Source organism: Bos indicus, chromosome 25 (assembly GCF_029378745.1).
Source record: "Bos indicus isolate NIAB-ARS_2022 breed Sahiwal x Tharparkar chromosome 25, NIAB-ARS_B.indTharparkar_mat_pri_1.0, whole genome shotgun sequence".
Classification (NCBI taxonomy): domain Eukaryota; kingdom Metazoa; phylum Chordata; class Mammalia; order Artiodactyla; family Bovidae; genus Bos; species Bos indicus.
The window spans coordinates 16,548,923-16,568,909 of record NC_091784.1 but is presented as its reverse complement, the minus strand read 5'-3'; the positions used below and the strand labels follow the sequence as shown (position 1 = coordinate 16,568,909).

Here is a 19,987-nt window from a genome sequence, read left to right as displayed (position 1 = left end):
AGTATAGGAAGAAGGCAACATACCACAAGCTGTCCTCTTAATTCTGTAAGTCAAATAACAATTTCAGATAGCCAATAGAAATAAAGTGATCAGAGAAACAAGGAAGGGGTTAAACTATGCAGCCAACAATTTTTGAGAAGTAAGGCATTTAGTAAAGAGAACGTCCCCACATGAATGAGAAGTGTATTTTTGTACATCAACTCCTACATCCATTAACTTATTGGCAAAAATAGTAGTAACAACAGAACGTTCTTTCAAGGTGCCATTAGTTTGCTATGAAATTTTGCAAATGGTTCCTTGCAAAATCTTAGGTAAGGATTCTGAGGGGAAGTTAATATTGGGAAAAGAAAGAGTAGGGAATAACATTTGAGTCTGCAGTACTTGAATTCTCATGGTGGTGGGGGGCTTCCCCAGTGGCTCAGCAGTAAAGAATCTGCCTGCAATACAGGAGATACAGGGTCAATCCCTGGGTCAGGAAGATCCCCTGGAGGAGGGCATGGCAACCCACTTCAGTATTCTTGCCTGGAGAATCCCATGGGCAGAGAAACCTGGCAGCTATAGTCCATAGAGTTGCAGAGAGTTGGACATGACTGAAGCGACCGAATATGCATGCACACCTGGGGAGGAGGGAAGTAATAGGTGGTCCCATTCCAACATGTGTTAGGCTGCTGGAAAAAGGAGCTCCTAATTGATACACAGAAGTAGTATCTACATCTACTGGTTAAAATACATATAAATTGAGGGGCTATTTCAGAAAACATATTAAAGGATTTAGGGAAGATAGTCCATTCACAAGTTGGTGGAATTCTCCAATCAGCAGGATTCCCAAACATGAGACCTTGGTCCACATGAAAGTGAAAGTGAAATTCACTCAGTTGTGTCCGACTCTTTGCAACCCCATGGACCATAGTCCATGGAATTTCCAGGCCAGAATACTGGAGTGGGTGGCCCTTCCCTTGGTCCACATAGCAATCCCTCAGTAGCTTTGTCAGTCTATCAGTAAGTGGGTACAACTATTAAAGTAACACATGAAATTGGCACATAATACTTGTGTTCAAGGCTTGAGCTATATCTTTACCAGTGATGTGCAATCTAGCATATTGATAAATTTTGTCCCTAGAAAGTCAAAGTTAAGAAAGGACAGACCTTTTGTTGGACAGGTGAAGTTATCCTGAGTTGAGGTGCAGCCATGTTTCTCTAGCTGAAGATTACCCAAGAGCTTTCTTCATATTTTTCTTTAAAAAATTTTGTAAATTAATTGATCTATTTTAATTGGAGGATAATTACTTTACAATATTGTGATGGGTTTTGCCATACATCAACATGAATTGGCCACAGGTATACATGCATCTGTGACACACATATTTTTCTTTTAATTGTAGCATACCCTTGCGGTTGAGGCATGAATGACAATCCGCTTTATAGTTAGGCTTTCAAGAATAATCTATTTATGAGAATAACAGGGGATAATGGCACATATTTCCATGTTTCCTGTTGGATATTATCAGTAATACAGTATTATCCTTCCTCTGAGAAGTCACATCAGCAGATATGGGAAGATGGTTAGTTTCCTTCACACAGACTTCAGCTCCAATTGCATGTATTTCATTTGTGGATCCAAACCCTCCATCGCCTCTAATTGTAAATAAGGTGGGTTGCTGTTGTTCAGTCACTAAGTTGTGTCCAGCTCTTTGTGACCACATGGACTGCAGCATGCCAGGCTTCTCTGTCCTTCACTATCTCCCAGAGTTTGCTCAAACTCATGTCCACTGAATTGCTGATGTACTCCAACTGTCTCATCCTCTGTCACCCGCTTCTCCTCTGCCCCCAACCCTTCCCAACATCAGGGTTTTTTCAGAGAGTCAGCTCTTCCCATCAGGGGCCCAAAGTATTGGAGCTTCAGCGTCAGTCCTTCCAATGAATATTCAGGGTTCATTTCCTTTAGGATTGACTGGTTGATTTCCTTGCAGTCTGAGGGTCTCGCAAGAGTCTTTTCAAGCACCACAGTTCAACAGATTCAATTCTTCAGCACTCAACATTCTTTAGGTCCAACTCTCACATCCATACATGACTACTGGAAAAACCATAGCTTTGACTATACAGATCTTTGTCAGAAAAAGTAATGTCTCTGCCCTTGAATACACTGTCTACTTTTGCTTTTCTTCCAAAGAGCAAGCATCTTTTAATTTTGCGGCTGTAGTCACCATCCACAGTGATTTTGGAGCCCAGAAAAGTAAAATCTGACAGTGTTTCCATTTTTCTCCCATCTGTGACTGGATGCTATGATTTGAGTTTTTTGGTTGTTGAGTTTTAAGCCAACTTTTTAACTCTCCTCCTTCACATTCATTAAGAGGCTCTTTAGTTCCTCTTTGCTTTCTGCCATTAGAGTGACATCATCTGTGTATCTGAGGTTGTTATTTCTCTGGGCAATCTTGATTCCAGCTTGTGACTCACTGAGTCCTGCACTTCGCATGATGTACTCTCATAGAAGTTAAATCAGAAGGATGACAATATACAGCCTTGTCATACTCCTTTCCCAGTTTTGAACTAGTCCATTGTTTCATGTATGGTTCCAACTGTTGCTTCTTGTCCCGCATACAGGTTTCTCAGAAGACAGGTAAGATGGTCTGGTATTCCCATTTCTTTAAGAATTTTCCAGTTTGTTGTGATCCACACAGTCAAAGGCTTTAGGGCAATCAATGATGCAGAAGTAGATTTTATTTATTTTTTATTTTTTTGGCATTCCCTTTTTCTATGATCCAACAGATATTGGTAATTTGATCTCTGGTTCCTCTGCCTTTCCTAAATCCAGCTTGTATTTTGGAAGCTCTTGGTTGACATAGTGTTGAAACCTAGCTTGAAGGATTTTGAGCATTATCTTGCTAGCATGTGAAATAAGCACAATTGCATGGTACTTTGAACATTCTTTGGCAGTGCTCTTCTTTGGGATTGGAGTAAAAGGACTTGATTTAGTTCATACCTGTATAGCCTGAGCTTACACTGTGGCTCAACAGTAAAGAATCTTCCTGCAATGCAGGAGCCATTGGAGGTGCGGGTTTGATCCCTGGGCTGGGAAGATCCCCTGGAGGAGAGCAACCCACTCCAGTATTCTAGCCTGGAGAATTCCATGGACAGAGGAGCTTGGAAAGCTACACTCTACAGTGTCAAAGAGAGTTGGACATGACTGGAGTCACTGAGTACACATAAGCACCCTAAGTATCCTGGTGGTTTTTCCTACTCTCTTCAATTTAATCCTGAGTTTTGGAGTAAGGAGTCCATGACCTGAGCCACAGTCAGCTCCAGGTCTTGTTTTGCTGACTGTATACAGCTTCTCCACCTTCAGCTGCAAGGAATACAATCAATCTGATTTCAGTGTTGACCATCTGATGATGTCCACATGTAGAGTCATCTCTTGTGTTGTTGGAAGAGGATGTTTTCTATGACCAGTATGAGGCAAAACTCTGTTAGCGTTTGTCCTGCTTCATTTTGTACTCCAAGTTCAAACTTGCTTTTTACTCCAGGTATCTCTTGATTTCCTGATTTTGCTTTCCAATCACCTATGATGAAAATCACATCATTTCTTTGGTGTTCTAGAAGGTTTTGGAGTTATTCATTGAATTGTTCAACTTCAGCTTCTTCAGTGTGAGTTGTTGGGGTATAGACTTGGATTACTGTGCTGTTGAAAGGTTTGCCTGGAAATGAACCAAGATCATTCTGCCATGTTTGAGACTGCACCCAAATACTGCATTTCATACTCTTCTTTTGACTATGAGGGCTACTCCCACCTTCCTAAGGGATTCTCCCCACAATAGTAGATATAATGGTCATCTGAATTAAATTTACCCATTCCCATTCCTTTTGGACTTCCCTGGTGGCTCAGATGGTAAAGCATCTGCCTACAATGTGGGAGACCTGTTTTCGATCCCTGGGTTGCGAAGATCCCCTGGAAAAGGAAATGACAACCCACTCCAGTACTCTTGCCTGGAAAATCCCATGGACGGAGGATCCTGGTAGGCCCCAGTTCATGGGGTCGCAAAGAATCGGACATGGCTGAGCGACTTCACTTTCACTTTCTATTCCTGTCCCTTTTAGTTCACTAATTCCTAAAATATCAATGTTCACTCTTGCCATCTTCTGCTTCACTGTGTTCCATTTACCTTGATTCACGGACCTAACATTCCAGGTTCCTATGCAATATTGTTCTGTACAGCATCAGACTTTACTTTCACCACCAGACACATCTACAATTGAGTGTCATTTCCACTTTGGTCCAGCTTCTCCATTCTTTCTGGAACTATTTCTCTGCGCTCCCTCAGTAGTATATTGGACACCTACCAACCTGGGGGGCTTATTTCTGGTGTCATATCTTTTTGCTTTTTCACACTGTTCACGGAATTCTCAAGGTAGGAATACTGGAGTGGAATAAGATGGGAGGTTCTTCTTTTTTGTACTTTGCCAATTACATATGGAAGAATCAGCAATTTGGCAAATTGATTATGTTTATTAACAAATAGATCATTCTTTCCTTCACTTTGCACTATTACTCAGATTTCTCTTTGGTAGTCTGGGTCTATAACTCCTTCATGAAGTTATAGTATTAGTCTGATTGGATTTCCCAAAGGGAATGACCACTAAACATCCAGAATATGTGTTCACAGCCATGCACTTATATTGGCATCCTTTATCTTGAATTAATGAGCCAATATAACCAATTTTCCATATTTGCCAAGGCAGCTTGTAATGTGCCAGTTGTACCTTGATTAATTGTGGCAACCTTCTATGCTTAATATGTTGACAAATTGGATAGTGTAAAATAACAGATTTAATGAGATTCATAATTAAAGAAATGGGTCTCCCTGGTGCTTCAGGCAGTGAGAATCTGCCTGCAATGCGGGACACCCGGGTTGACCCCTGGGTCAGGAAGATCCCCTAGAGAAGGAAATGTCAACTCACACCACTATTCTTGCCTGAGAAATCCCATGGAGAGAGGAGCCTGATGGGCTGCAGTCCATGGGGTCACAAAAGAGTCAGACATGACTTAGTGACTAAACAACAGCAATAACAGTTATCTCAAATGCATTCCTTTTTATAGCTGAGTAATATTCCATTGTGGGATGATTTGATGGAATAGCATTGAAACATATGCATTACCATATGTAAAGTAGATGAACAGTGTAAGTTCGATGCATGAAGCAGAGCACCCAAAGCCAGTGCTTTGGGACAACCCAGAGGGATAGAGTGGGGAAGAAGAGGGGAGCAGGATTCAGCTTGGGGGAGACACATGTACACTGGAGGCTGATTCATGTTGATGTATGACAAAAACCATCACAATATGGCGAAGTGATTTTCCTCCAACTAAAATAAATTAATTTAAAAGAAAAAAAGACAGTTATCTCAGGTCTAATTACAGCCTCTTGCTCAAGGCTTTCTGTAGGAATTTAGGACATCGTTTCATGGAAGGCAGTGACTCCATGTGCTCAGGTTTGGCTCAGTCCTGAATATACCACTTCCATTTTATTATGCTGGACTCCTGGGCTTGCCCGATTCTGTGGGTTTTGGGTGAACTTTGTATTAGTAACCATTGCATGATTGGTACTTGAGGTCTTAATATTACAGGGTGATCTATAGTCAATTGCTTCATATCAATCAAAGCCCCAAAACAAGTCAAAGCTGTTTTTCAAAGGTACTGTAATTTCTACCAGGCTCTGGAAATTGCCCAACCCAGAAGCATAAAGGCACTCTTTTGCCTTGCTGTTTTTGCCATACGCTTCAATTAGCATATAGTTCATTGATAAACACATGTTATTTTATGTCCCTTCCTTGTAGCTCACAGAATATATGATAACAGCAAGGAAATATCTGGGAAGTAAGTCTTAGTCAACATAGATTTCAAAGTAACAAAACTAGAATTTAATGTTCAGTGAAATACATAATTTTTGTGTGTGTGAGGGCATTAACCATGCAGTTGAGCTTTCCGGGTGGTGTTAGTGGTAAGGAACATGCCAGCAAATGCAGGAGATGTAAGAGATGTGAGTTCCATCCCTGGATCAGGAAGATTGCCTGGAGGAGGGCATGGCAACCCACTCCAGTATTCTTGCCTGGAGAATCCCATGGGCAGAGGAACCTGGTGGGCTATAGTCCGTAGGGTTGCAAAGAGTCGGATACAACTGAAGCAGCTTAGCGTGCATGCACAATCCTGTAGCCAGGGAAGGCTTTATCCCCTCAAAACCACTACAATATTGTAAAGTAATTAGCCTCCAATTAAAATAAATAAATTTTTTTAAAATGTGGATGGTCAGGGAACCAGGAAAAGCCACACAGCTGTCTTGGATTTCCCATAACCCTGACTGTTTGATTTACAGCTATGGTTTAACCCATTTTAAATTCCTTGATTTGGGAGTAGACTGTTGCCATGTCCTAAGGACATCAGGATAGCAAAATGAGGGGGTTAATTTTTTGAAAAAGCAAAAATGAGCTTTATCTATGTGTGCCACAATCTTCATAGATCATTGTTAAATAATATCTATTTACTTTACCAAAGTAGCAAAAGATTTAAAAAACAAATATAAATCACTTAAAGGCAAAAATTCACATAGTCTGTTATTGAAAGCCACATACCAAGAAAACTTTGTTCTCTTAGCAAAGAGAGAAAACCAAATTCCAGTCTGAGAACAGCTTACTGTTAATAACAGAATTTGTTTATCTGGTTAATTTTAATTTAATCTTAGTATGTCTTTCCTATAAATCTTGAAAAGGTGGTAGTATTTTTTTTGCCAAGGCATCAGAGTAAAATCATAGCTGTCCAGTCCATAATGACAAAAACAATTAAGACACATTTAAAATCTGTTTATTTTGCAACTGAAAAATAAACCTGGTCACGGCTGTGACATGTAACACTTTCATATGATAACTAGAATTATGAATTATAACAGCTTATCAGGATATATCATATCAGATCTTTATGAATTCTATATAATCTCTAGAATCTCTGCATTAGTAAGACTTATCATACAATATAACCTGATATTTGTAACTTTTTGACAATACATCCCATACCAAATGAACCTAATTAATTCCTCTCTTGAGAAATGCCTCAAGGCCCTCTGAAGTACCCCAAAGTTAGCTAAAGGTCAAAAGAACTTCATTCAGTTTGGTTCAGTTCAGTCCAGTCGTTCAGTCATGTCCGACCCTTTGTGACTCCGTGGACTGCAGCACGCCAGGCTTCCCTGTCCATCACCAGCTCCTGGAGTTTATTCAACCTCATGTGCATCGAGTTGGTGATACCATTCAACCATCTCATCCTCTGTCATCCCCTTCTCTTCCTGCCTTCAATCTTTCCCAGCTTCTGGGTCTTTTCAAATGAGTCAGTTCTTTGTATCAGGTGGCCAAAGTATTGGAGTTTCAGCTTCAGCATCAGTCCTTCCAATGAATATTCAGGACTTTCTTTTAGGATGGACTGGTTGGATCTCCTTGCAGTCCAAGGGACTCTCAAGAGTCTTCTCCAACACCACAGTTCAAAAGTAGCAGTTCTTCAGCACTCAACTTTCTTTATAGTCCAACTCTCACATCCATACATGACTACTAGAAAAATTATAGCTTTCACTAGATGGACTTTTGTTGGCAAAGTAATGTCTCTGCTTTTTAATATGCTCTCTCTGTTGGTCATAGCTTTCCTTCCAAGAGCAAGCGTCTTTTAATTTCATGGCTGCAGTCACCATTTGCAGTGATTTTGGAGCCCCCAAAAATAAAGTCTCTCACTGTTTCCATTGTTTCCCCATTTTTTGCCATGAACTGATGGGACCAGGTCTTAGTTTTCTGAATGTTGAGTTTTAAGCCAACTTTTTCACTCTCCTCTTTCACTTTCATCAAGAGGCTCTTTAGTTCTTTGCTTTCTGCCAGAAGGGTGGTGTCATCTGCATATGTGAGGTTATTGATATTTCTTCTGGCAATCTTGATTCCAGCTTGTGTTTCATCCAGTCCAGCATTTCTCATTATGAACTCTGCATATAAGTTAAATAAACAGGGTGACAATATACAGCCTTGATGTACTCTTTAACCAACTTGGAACCAGTCTGTTGTTTCATAGCCAATTCTGTTGCTTCCTAACCTGCATACAGATTTCTCAGGAGGTAGGTCAGGTGGTCTGGTATTCCCATCTCTTTAAGATTTTTCCACAGTTTGTTGTGATCCACACAGTCAAAAGCTTAGGCATAGTCAATGAAACAGAAGTAGATTTTTTACTGGAACTCTCTCACTTTTTTGATAATCCAACGGATGTTGGCAATTTGATCTCTGGTTCCTCTGCCTTTTCTAAATCCAGCTTGAACATATGGAAATTCACAGTAGATGTACTGTTTAAGCCTGGCTTGGAGATTTTGAGCATTACTTTGCTAGCGTGTGAGATGAGTGCAATTGTGCATAGTTTGAACATTCTATGGCATTGCCTGTCTTTGTGATTGGAATGAAAACTGACCTTTTCCAGTCCTGTGGCCACTGCTGAGTTTTCCAAATTTGCTGGCGTATTGAGTGCAGCACTTTCACAGCATCATCTTTCAGGATTTGAAATAGCTCCACTGAAATTTCATCACTTCTACTAGCTTTGTTCGTAGTGATGCTTCCTAAGGCCCACTTGACTTCGCATTCCAGAATGTCTGGCTCTAGATGAGTGATCACACCATCGTGATCATCTGGGTCATGATCTTTTGCGTATAGTTCTTTTGTGTATTCTTGCCACCTCTTCTTAATACCTTCTGTTTCTGTTAGGTCCATACCATTTCTGTCCTTTATTGTATCCATCTTTGCATGAAATGTTCCCTTGGTATCTCTGATTTTCTTGAAGATCTCTAGTCTTTCCCATTATATTGTTTTCCTCTATTTCTTTGCATTGATCACTGAGGAAGGCTTTCTTATCTCTCCTTGCTATTCTTTGAAACTCTGCATTCGAATGGGCATATATTCCCTTTTCTCCTTTGCCTTTCACCTCTCTTCTTTTCATAGCTATTTGTAAGGCCTCCTCAGACAACCATTTTAAGTCTGAATTTGGCAATAAGGATTTCATGATCTGAGCTACAGTCAGCTCCTGGTCTTGTTTTTGATGACTGTATAGAGTTTCTCCATCTTTGGAGAAATATAATATAATCAGAATATATATAATCAGAATATAATCAATCTGATTTCAGTATTGACCATCTGGTGATGTCCATGTGTAGAATCTTCTCTTGTGTTGTTGGAAGAGGATGCTTTTTATGATCAGTGTGTTCTCTTGGCAATTAGAATTTGATTTTAGGAAGTTCTGCCAAAAATATCAAAGGGTTTTGAACACACATTCAGATCAGATCATAGGTCATTGTGAAGCAATATTCACTTAACCAAAGTAACAATAAAATATTTCAAAGGCAGATACAGAAGAGATTGCTTGAGAAGTAAAGAAACTTCAAATCTGTTACCAAGGCATTTCAACATCCCTAGGAAACTTGTAGCATGTATGAAACTCTTCTCTATGGGCCCACTTTCTACAAACCTTTCTCATCCATTTCTGTATCCGTAACTTTATTTTCCCATTCAGAAACACACACTCAAAAGTCAGAACTATTTCATTTTCCCTTAACAAAATGCAATTTCATTCCTCATACCTCCTTTACTAAACTGCACATCCTACTTTCCTTAAGCAACCTTGAACTTTCCTTTATATTAGCATTCTGTAGATTGGTGAACGTAAATACCAGTGATAATTACTAAAAAATGTTGTAGAGAACATCTCAGGATGGTGCCAAACATGTTTGTAAATAGTTCTCAACCTTTTGTTTCTCTGTAAAAGGAAGACAGTGTTTAGTGCTGGTGGCTTAGTTGCTAAGTCTTGTCTGACTCTTGCAACCCCATACTACAGCCCGCCAGGCTCCTCTGTCCATGGGATTCTCCAGGCAAGAATACTGGAGTGGGTTGCCCTGCCCTCCTCCAGGGGATCTTCCTCACCTGTAAGATTTCACATCTCTTTTGTCTTCTGCAATGGCAGGCGGGTTCTTTAACAGTAGCACCACCTGGGAATATTATAATATTACATATTATTTTAAAACATAATATATACTGTAAATATAATGTATATAATTATGTAATATATGCATAATATAAATATAATGTGTACATAAATATTAAGAAACCTCTTTTCATAATGGCCCTGTGCATGCAGGCTAAGTTACTTCAGTCATGTCTGACTCTTTGCAACCCTACAGACTGTAGCCCACCAGGCTCCACTGTCCATGGGATTCTCTAGGCAAGAATAATGGAGTGGGTTGTCATGCCCTCCTCCAGGGGATATTTGAGGGAAAAGAGAACTCTTCTGTTAATGAATAAAAACATGCAAGTTGGGTGGATGCTTATTGCTCCTTACTAGAATTAGATACTATGTGTACAAAACCACATTGGCTGTCTGTATGTGAGAACAGAGCTATAGAAAGGCAGGTCTAATTATACCGGATGCCAGCTTAAAGCTGGGAAATACCATTAGGAGAAATCTCCACTTGAGAATCTTGCTTATATACACAAGTGTTTGGGTTTAACAAGAGTGTGAATGTGCTTGCCTACTCAATTATTCTTCTTGCAAATACTCCCTGGGGTCCTCTATGAGCTCAGCACTCTGCTAGGCTCCGAGGGGAATACTGAATAATATGATTGAATCATTTTGTAAAAATGGCTAAATCCTACTGGGGGAGAGAAAATATTTAAACTATTAGTGATAATATGATTTCTGCTTTCAACTAATATTACTGAGCACCACCTACATGCCAGGAATTATCCCTAGGCGGTGGGGACCCAGCAGTACACAAAACAAAAGATTCTTTTCCCGTGGAATTTATGGAGGGTAAGGTGCCATAAAAAAACAAGCAAATAAATGCAATTTACACTGGTTAGATGAGTGCTTTTACTAATAAAGCAGGGTGGAAAGACGGAGATGATGGGTAGGGGTTGCTATTTCAAACTGGGTGGTGAGGAAAGGTTTTCCAAAAGAGATGACACTTGGGCCAAGAACTGAAGCTGAACCAAGTGAGGTGGTGAATCATGTCAGTTTCAAGGAAAGTGCATTTCAGGCAGGAACATGTCAGATGGCCCCTGGCATAGTCAAGAAGTGTAGGAGGGACTTCCCTGGTGGCCCAGTGCTTAAGAATCCACCTTCCAATGTAGGGGATGTGGGTTTGATCTCTGTTTGGGGAACCAAGATCCCATATACTGCAGGGCAAATAAGCCCGTGAGCCACAACTTGAGAGAAGCCTGCGTGCCACAGTGAAGATCTGGAGTGTCGCAACTAAGACCCAATGCAGCCAAATAAATAAAATAAATATTATAAAAAAGATTACATGGTGTCTTTAAAACAGAGAGGCAGAAGAAGAAGCAGTGGAGGGGTCAGTGTGGCTTGCAGCCAAGGGAGCAGTGAGGAGAATGTTGGGGCCAGACCATGCAATGTGACCTGTAACCTCACAGCCTTCAATAGGAAGCAAACATCAACAACAAAGGGTATGTGAACACTGAAAAACAAAAGTGAAAACAAAACCCAGCTGCTGCAATGATGAAATTGGGGAAGCAAGCCTGACAGTTTCTTATGCTCGTGCTGTGTAGTTGCTAAGTCATGTCTGACTCTTTCGCAACCCCAAGGACTGTAGCCCACCAGGCTCCTCTGACCATGGGATTTCCCAGGCAAGAATACTGGAGTGGGTTACTATTTCCTTCTCCAGGGGATCATCCCTAACCAGGGATCGAACCTGCATCTCCTGCATTGGCAGGTTGATTCTTTAGCACTGAGGCACCTGGGATGTGTTTCCAGTTTATTATACCCATGCCTTATTACACCTGAAGCACACTTCACTCAGTAAGATGGTTCTGGGGCTGCTAATACCTGGAGATACTGAACGGGAGGAGTCAGGGAATAGGATGGGGGTTTGCTCGGTAAGTCACCTTTAGAGAATACTCTTCTCTCTTTTTGACTGCCCAGCACCTTCCTGTGTTTGGGGAATTTACCTGCTCTAAGTTCCCACTATTTACAACAGAAGCCAGATGCAGCCTTTCCCGTCTCCCTTGCAGCTAGAGTGAAAGCATATGACTGCTTCCACCAATCAGATCACTTGTTACAGACATTGCCTTGAAAGCTGGTTCACCCATAATGGCAGCAGCTTGCTTCCAGGGGCAGCAGGGGCCAATGGCTTGGTAGAGCATCCCAGGGGCTGGCATTGCAAGGTCCATGGAGCCCCCCGTGGGGGGTGGTGATGCCTCTGCTGCACCAGTTCTGCACTGTGAGTTTAAGGATTATCCTAAGCAGAGCCTCAAAACTTGATTCTCTTCATGGGCATTCGTTTCCTGTTGTAACAAATGACCACAATCTTGGTGGGTCTAAACTACAAAATTTACTCCCCCATATTTCTGGAGGTCAGGAGTTCAAAATCAAGGTACAGAGGGCCTTGCTTGCTCTGGAGGCTGTAGGGAGAATTGGGTCTTTGCTTCTTCCAGCTTCTGGTGGCTGTTGGCAAGCCTTGACTTACAGCCCTATCACTTCAGTCTGCCTCGTTGGTCACGTGGTCTCCCCTTTGCTCTATGTCTTCACTTCCAATTATGTCAAATCTCTGCTTTGTAAGGATTTGTGGGTCTTCCAGGTGGCTCAGTGGTACAGAACCCACCTGCAAAAACGTGGATTCCACCCCTGGGTCAGGAAGATCCCTTGGAGAAGAAGCTGGCAACCCACTCTGGTATTCTTGCCTGGGAAATCCCATGAACAGAGGAGCCTGGTGGGCTACAGTCAATGGGGCCTCAAAGAGTTGGACACAATTCAGTGACTAAACAGCAAAAGAAGTCATTGGATTTAGGACCCAGCTGGATAATCCAGAATTATGTCTTCTTATCTCAAGATCCTTCCTTTAATTACATCTTTAGAAACTTTCCCAAATAAGATCACATCCACAGATTTCAGGGATTAGAACATGGATATATTTTTTTGCAGGCCAGGATTCAATCCACTGTACCACCTCCTGAAGATCCTGTGAGTTCACAATTCACTTCTAATATATTTTTTTCAGCTCACACCATCCTGAACTGATTCCTTTGTTTGAAAATCAGAAACCTGACACTGACATTGTCCTACCTGCATTTCTATCCCATGTCTCCAGCTGGGAAGAGGAGCCTGGCACGCAGCCTTGCTTGGAGTGCCAAGCCTGAGACTCTGGTCTCTGCAAGCATGGACAATGTCTGGCCTTCCCATTTGCTCACATTGCTTCCTGCCTCCCCATGAAGGGAGGAAATGCTTATTTCAGCAGCTCTGTGTTAGAGACATTTTATTTTAGGCTAAAACATGTCTCCCAGCCTTATGAAGCTGGCAGACCCTACCACAGAAAGGATGGCTAGGTGGTCAGTCTCACCACATCAACTATTTATGGGCTTTGTTAAAAAGAAAAAGCCAGATCAAACTCACCTACAGAAACTTACGGAATAAGCACACACACTTAGAATGCTTCTGGGGAGACAGCAGTGTCTCCTCACCTCTCTGTGTTCTTCAAGCATCAACCTTTGTCATCTCATGGGGTGAGAGTAGAGTCTCTCCAAGGGAAACCTTCCATGAATGTCTGGAGCCCATTTTAAGGAAGAAAAACAACTAGACAAACATTAGCCAGATGTCAACACACTTGGGCTCAGGAGCCAAGTGAAACCTGAATCCTGGTACCGCTGCTTACTGGATGTGAGGCTTTGAGAATATTGTTCACCTCTCTGAGCTTCAGTCTTCTCATCCTTGGAGAATATTAAGATCTACCTTGCTTTTTATTGTCATTGTTTGTTTGTTTTTGCTTTTATGAGGATTGGAGTCAATGAAGTTCCTAGTATACATGTGAATGTGTGAAAGCACCTTCGATCGTTTTGCCTATTGTCACCGCTCTTATCTGATAGCCTCACCTTGATTGGTTACCTGTGGATGGACTGCCTCTTCTGTCGTGAGTGCTGACCCCACAGTGTCCAGCACACGAGAGGTGTTCCGTGAATTTGGGTGATAAAGCTGTGCTGTTCTGATGGGTGTTCAGTCTGTGTGTGATGGACCATAATGTGACAAGAGTAGATTGATCATCTTGGACACATAAAGCTGTGCTGTTCTGATGGGTGTTCAGTCTGTGTGTGATGGACCATAATGTGACAAGAGTAGATTGATCATCTTGGACACATACCTTGGAACCTTATTTCTACTTCCAGTGGCGATAACCCCAGTCTCCACCTGAAGCTCCCAGTATGTTGTTACCAGCAACCTCACCATTTCTGGGAGCCCCTGGGAGAATGTCTGGCCTATTCTCACAAGCACAGTTTGCTTGGCCATCCTATGAAGCCTGGTTTTTTCTTTCTGTTCTGCACTGTCCCCTCTGGGTGAGGGGTGAGAACACCATTCGCACCAAGGGTGATGAGATGGTGTTGGAAGCACAAAGTCAACTCAACCCAAAAGTCCCTGTTGAAACAAACACTGCTGAGCCTACTATTAACCTTAGGTGTAATCAATGTCCCCAGAAATTTCACCAAAACAACCCCCCTTTTTTTTTAAGTCTTTATTGAAGTTGTTACAATATTGCTTTTGTTTCTTATGTTTTGGCTTTTTGGCTGTGAGGCTTGCTGGATCTTAGCTTCTCAGTTCAGTTCAGTTTAGTCGCTCAGTTGTGTCCGACTCTTTGCGACCCCATGATGCCAGGCCATGCACGCCAGGCCTCCCTGTCTATCACCCGCTCCCAGAGTCCACCCAAATCCATGTCCATTGAGTCGGTGATGCCATCCAACCATCTCATCCTCTGTCGTCCCCTTCTCCTCCGGCCCTCAATCTTTCCTAGCATCAGGGTCTTTTCCAATGAATCAGCTCTTCGGATCAGGTGGCTAAAATATTGGAGTTTCAGCTTCAGCATCAGTCCTTCCAATGAACACCCAGGGCTGATCTCCTTCACAATGGACTGGTTGGATCTCCTTGCAGTCCAAGGGACTCTCAAGAGTCTTCTCCAACACCACAGTTCAAAAGCATCAATTCTTTGGCACTCAGCTTTCTTCGCAGTCCAACTCTCACATCCATACATGATCACTGGAAAAATGATAGCCTTGACTAGACGGACCTTTGTTGGCAAACTAATGTCTCTGCTTTTTAATACGCTGTTTAGGTTGGTCATAACTTTCCTTCCAAGGAGTAAGTGTCTTTTAATTTCATGGCTGCAGTCACCATCTGCAGTGACTTAGCTTCTCAACTAGGAATCAAACTGCACTCCCCCCACTGGAAGGTGGAATCTTAGCCCCTGGACTGCCTTTTGGTTGTGATCTCTTTTGCTGTAGCCTGTGCTTTTTAGCATTCAGGCATGAGTCTCTAGGGTTCAAGGGGGACTGGTCTGAATTACAAGGCTCGTGTTGGGTTCTATCTTGTCCTTCCTTCCAGTTCTGGGGCCACGGATCTTGGTAAGTGGAGTGTGCACATGTGTGTCATATGACAGGAGTCTAAATATTGGCTCCATGATATACTAGCTCTGTGATCTTGGCCAAGTCACATTATCTTTTCAAGTCTGAGTTTTACTGCCTGCAAAGTGAGGGCGAGGAAATGATTTTCCTCACAAGGAAAATTAAGAATTAAATGAAATATTGATTGCAATGGGCAAAACCTGGCATACTCTAAGTACTAAATAAATGCTATCATTTTCATTTCCTTGGGGAAAAAAATAATTTACCTAGTGGCTCTACTGTTTCATCTGCAAATAATGCCTTGTGGTTACATCTACCAAACATTTGGGGATGAAGGGAGTGAGGTGGTGGCATAAAAGATGGGGAAAAATCCCTTCTAACACCTCAGAGATGTTAGAAATAAAATAGTAACTCTCAGAAATATGATAATGCTATAGAATAATCTATAGAACCCGCTATATGGATATAAAATGGAGAGCACAGGACGAAAGTAGTGTGATTGCTGAAAGCCTAGACTCTGGAACTCAACAACTGAGCTTTAACTCCAGTTTTGCCATTTATTAACAGATGCTCTTGGGCAAGTTTCTTCATCGTTTGTGCCTCCGTTTTCCCATCTTAAATGGGGATGTTTGTTCTTAGTCACTCAGTCATGCCCAATTCTCTGCAACCCCATGGACTATACGCCACCAGGCTCCTCTGTCCATGGAATTTCCCAGGCAAGAATACTACAGTGAGTTGCCATTTCCTCCTCCAGGGGATCTTCCCAACCCAGGGATCCAATCTCCTGTGGCTCCTGCATTGGCAGGTGGATTCTTTACCACTAGTGCTGCCTGGGAAGCCCCCTTAAATGAGGATGATAGCACCTATATCATAAGATTGCTATGGGAATGAAATAAGTTAATTCATGTCAAGCCCCCAAAGCAGTATCTGACATATAATAATTAATTGATAAATATTAACTATTAGTATTAATTCTACAACTAATTAATCAAGAAAAGAAAGTTTAAAAAATAAATCTATGTGTGCTACTCTGCAGATAGATCTCTTTGTACAATGTCCAAATGATCTATGCTCCTTCAAATATTTCAGTCAATGAAATGCCCAGATATGTAGAAATTCTAGGATAAACCACCTAAAACTATTGCTCTTGGTGTAACCCATGTACAAAGAGCTTACATGTTGAGCTGGATTTTTGTTGTTGGAATGCATATGTATTAGTTATAGAGAATTTTCTACTTCAAAAGGCTCATGAAATAGACTCACAGACATGGAAAACAAGCTTATGGTTGCAAAGGAGAAAGGGGGCAGAGAGATAAATTAGGAGTTTGGATTAAAATATACCCACTACTATATATAAAATAGATAACCAACAAATACAGTGTAGCATAGGGAACTAAATGCAATATCTTATGATAACCTATAATGGAAAATGGTCTAAAAAAGAATAGAAATATATTTATATGTATAACTGAATCACTCTTCTGTATACCTGAAACAAACATGACATTGTAAATAAGATTTCAATAAAAAAAGAAATCTTGGACTAGAACAAGAAAGCAAATATAAAATAAGATACTCATGGAAGATTTTTCAGAGTGTCCATGAAACTTTATTGTGCCCATTCCCTAGACCTAGAAGTTCAACAATGTAATTGGCATTTTGTGGAATGGTCAAGGAGGTGCTCGGGGGTGCTGGGTTGTAAGTCAAAGAAGCTGACTCAAATCAGTCTAAGCTTGATCAGCACAAGGGTCCCTCTTACAGCTCATATGGACTCAAGATCCAGGAACTGAACATATCAGGGTCTGAGGCTCCTCTATTCTCTCTATTTTCTTGGAGCTGCATTCTCCCTCCTCTCTGCTGCTCTCAACCAATCTGCTTTTTTTCCCCCCATTCTTTCTGTGCAGAGTAGCTTTTCTGCTTCTCCTGCCCATAGCCCAAAGGTGGCTACCATACTTTTTCTTCATTTTCTCTCTCCATAAAACAGGCTTGAGTTTCATCCACCTCACTAGAACTGACTCAAATGGATTCCTTTTTTATAGCTGAGTAATATTCCATTGTGTATATGTACCACAACTTCCTTATCAATTCATCTGCCAATGGACATCTAGGTTATTTCCGTGTCTGAGCTATTGTAAGTAGTGCTGCATCTCTCAGGCCTAGTCTCAGTAACTGGCAAGCAAAAATGATCAGGTACTACAACACAAAATTCCCAGAGGAGAATCTGATTAGCCCATTTTTGCCTTCTCATCCAGTCATATATGCTCAGGGTCAAAATCTCACATCAGAAACAAGGCTACAAAGGGGTGGGGTAGATACTGGGTCGCTGGGGTTTGTGTTGGATATGGGTCTTCAAAGGCACCATCATTAGACAAAGCAGGAAAGGAGGACAAATACCTGCAGTAATTGACAGTGACTTGGGCTTTGGCAAGACCACGTGACAAGGATCCATGTCAAAATCTTCTGAGGCAATAAGCTTGCTATTGGCTACTTCAGTCAATCCCCCAACACCTGCCCTCCTGCTGGAGGAAATGACTGGGCGACTCTGCAGGTTCATGTGCCTTGTACCACCCTCTCCAGCCACCCGCAACGCCCCCGCCAAACCATCCTCTTCCCTGAACAAGAGTCTTGGCCCATCACCCTTCTCTCTGCTCAAACACTTTGCCCTGTGGCCCCTCCCCCCACACTTTTGCAAAGGTACCTCCTCATTGTCCTTCAGGGCCTCCATGGAGAGACTGCCCTCCACAGACTTTTTGATCTTCTCCACCTTTGTACATATGCTGTACAGTCCTTTCAAGGAATAATCATTGTTTTGTGCTTGTGCTCAGTCGCATCTAACTCTGAGACATTTTGGACTGCACCCTGCCAGGCTCTTCTGTCCATGGGATTTTTCAGGCAAGAATAAAGGAGTGGGTTGCCATTTTCTCCTTCAGGGGATCTTTATGACTTAAGGATCAAACCCACATCTCCTGTATGTCCTCCATTGCAAGTGGATTACTTACCCACTCAGCCATTGGGAAGCCCAGAATAATTGTAACCTGAATTAGATGCTTATAATAATAGTGGCAAACATTGAGACAATGTTTCCTACGTGCTGGATATTTTCATAAGAGCTTTGTACATGTGAATTCAATCCATCAACAAATCTGGGAAGTAGGCAGTCTTATTATACCTCCTTTCACAAGGGAGGAAACTGAGGCACAGAGTGGCTAGGTCATTTTCCTGATATCTTCCAGCAAACAGCTATCTCCAAAGCCTGCATCCTTAGCCCTGCTTCCTCTTGACCACAGTGTTCCATTGTTTACGGGTTGGATTACTTATTCATTATCTGTCTCTGTGCAGTCAAGGGCTGTATTGATTGTGCCCACTCTAACTTTACCACTTATCAGAATGCTTGGCACTAAAAAAACCTTATTTGCAAAATGAATAGATGAAGGGACATGGGAAACCAAGAATATGTTATTTCTTTAAAAAAGAAAGACCCAATATGCATGTCTGCTTGATAACAAGATACCAGGGAAGATCACTCTCTCAAGACTTTAAGAGGGTATATATAGGGTTAAAGGGGTGGGGGCTTCTAGAAATAACACCAGGAGAGGACTGAGACAGGAAATTCCTCTTGTATAAGGGCTGTCTTTCTTTCTGCTGCTGGCATCTTTATTTTGTGCTCCTCTCTCGCCCAGCCTCACATTGCCAATCTGGGCTTAATGGAACTGATTCCATGCAATCAGAGGTGGGAGCAGCTGCCATCAATAAATGGAGAGCTTTCCAGCAAAGCAGGGAATAGAGATGCATGCAATGTCCTGAGCTTAGAGCTTAGGCATGGGACGCTGATGGTGGCCTCCCCTCTCCTTGATTGTTTATGGCGGGAATAATAGAGGTTGGGGGTAGAGGAATAGGGGCCTGGGGAGGGAGCTCTAACCTCAAAATATACTCAGAATCCTATTCTTTTTCATCACCTTTACCACTACCAGCTGGGCCACAGCCACCAGCATCTCCCACCTGGATTCCTGCATCAGTTTCCTAATGGTCTTCCTGCTTCTAACCAACCACCTGTTCAACCAGCAGTTGGAGCCACCCTGTTAGAACCTACCTTGGATCATATCCGTCTTTTGCCCAGAGCCCTCTGGTGGCACCCTCAGCACTCAGAGCAAAAGCCCAGGTTTCTACAATGGCCCTGCATGATCTGGCTTCCATCACCCCTGTGACCTCATCCCCTGCTCCTCTCTGGCGTCACTGATGTACCCTGAATACACCACTGACAGCCCCGCCTCCAGGGCTTTGCTCCAGCTGTTCCCTCTGCCTGAAATGCTCTTCCCCAAGAAATCTTCTTCCCTGAAGTCCTCACCTCTCACCCATTCAACAGGACTTAACACCACAGCATGACACCACCTTGCTCTGTGCCTGAACCCCCTTCCTTACCTACTACACATAGCACCTGCCACTTTCCCAACACATCTCACCATTTACTTGTTTATTTGTTACAGTTATCTGTTTTGTTGTCTGGCTCTCACGTTCAAATCAAACTTCATGAGAGCATCTTTGT

At 42.1% G+C, this 19,987-nt stretch overlaps 2 long non-coding RNA genes across 2 annotated transcripts in view; one reads left to right on the top strand and one right to left on the bottom strand.

Moving 5' to 3' along the window:
- The window catches only part of LOC139179709 (uncharacterized), a 76,196-nt gene that overhangs the window by 33,434 nt on the left and 22,775 nt on the right, over nt 1-19,987 (top strand). The window lies entirely within an intron of this gene.
- LOC139179710 (uncharacterized) lies at nt 6,602-13,606 on the bottom strand. The gene is made up of 3 exons (XR_011564043.1): nt 13,451-13,606; nt 9,973-10,037; nt 6,602-9,292 (listed from the first exon to the last, which is right to left on the bottom strand). It is a non-coding gene; the product is annotated as an uncharacterized lncRNA (long non-coding RNA).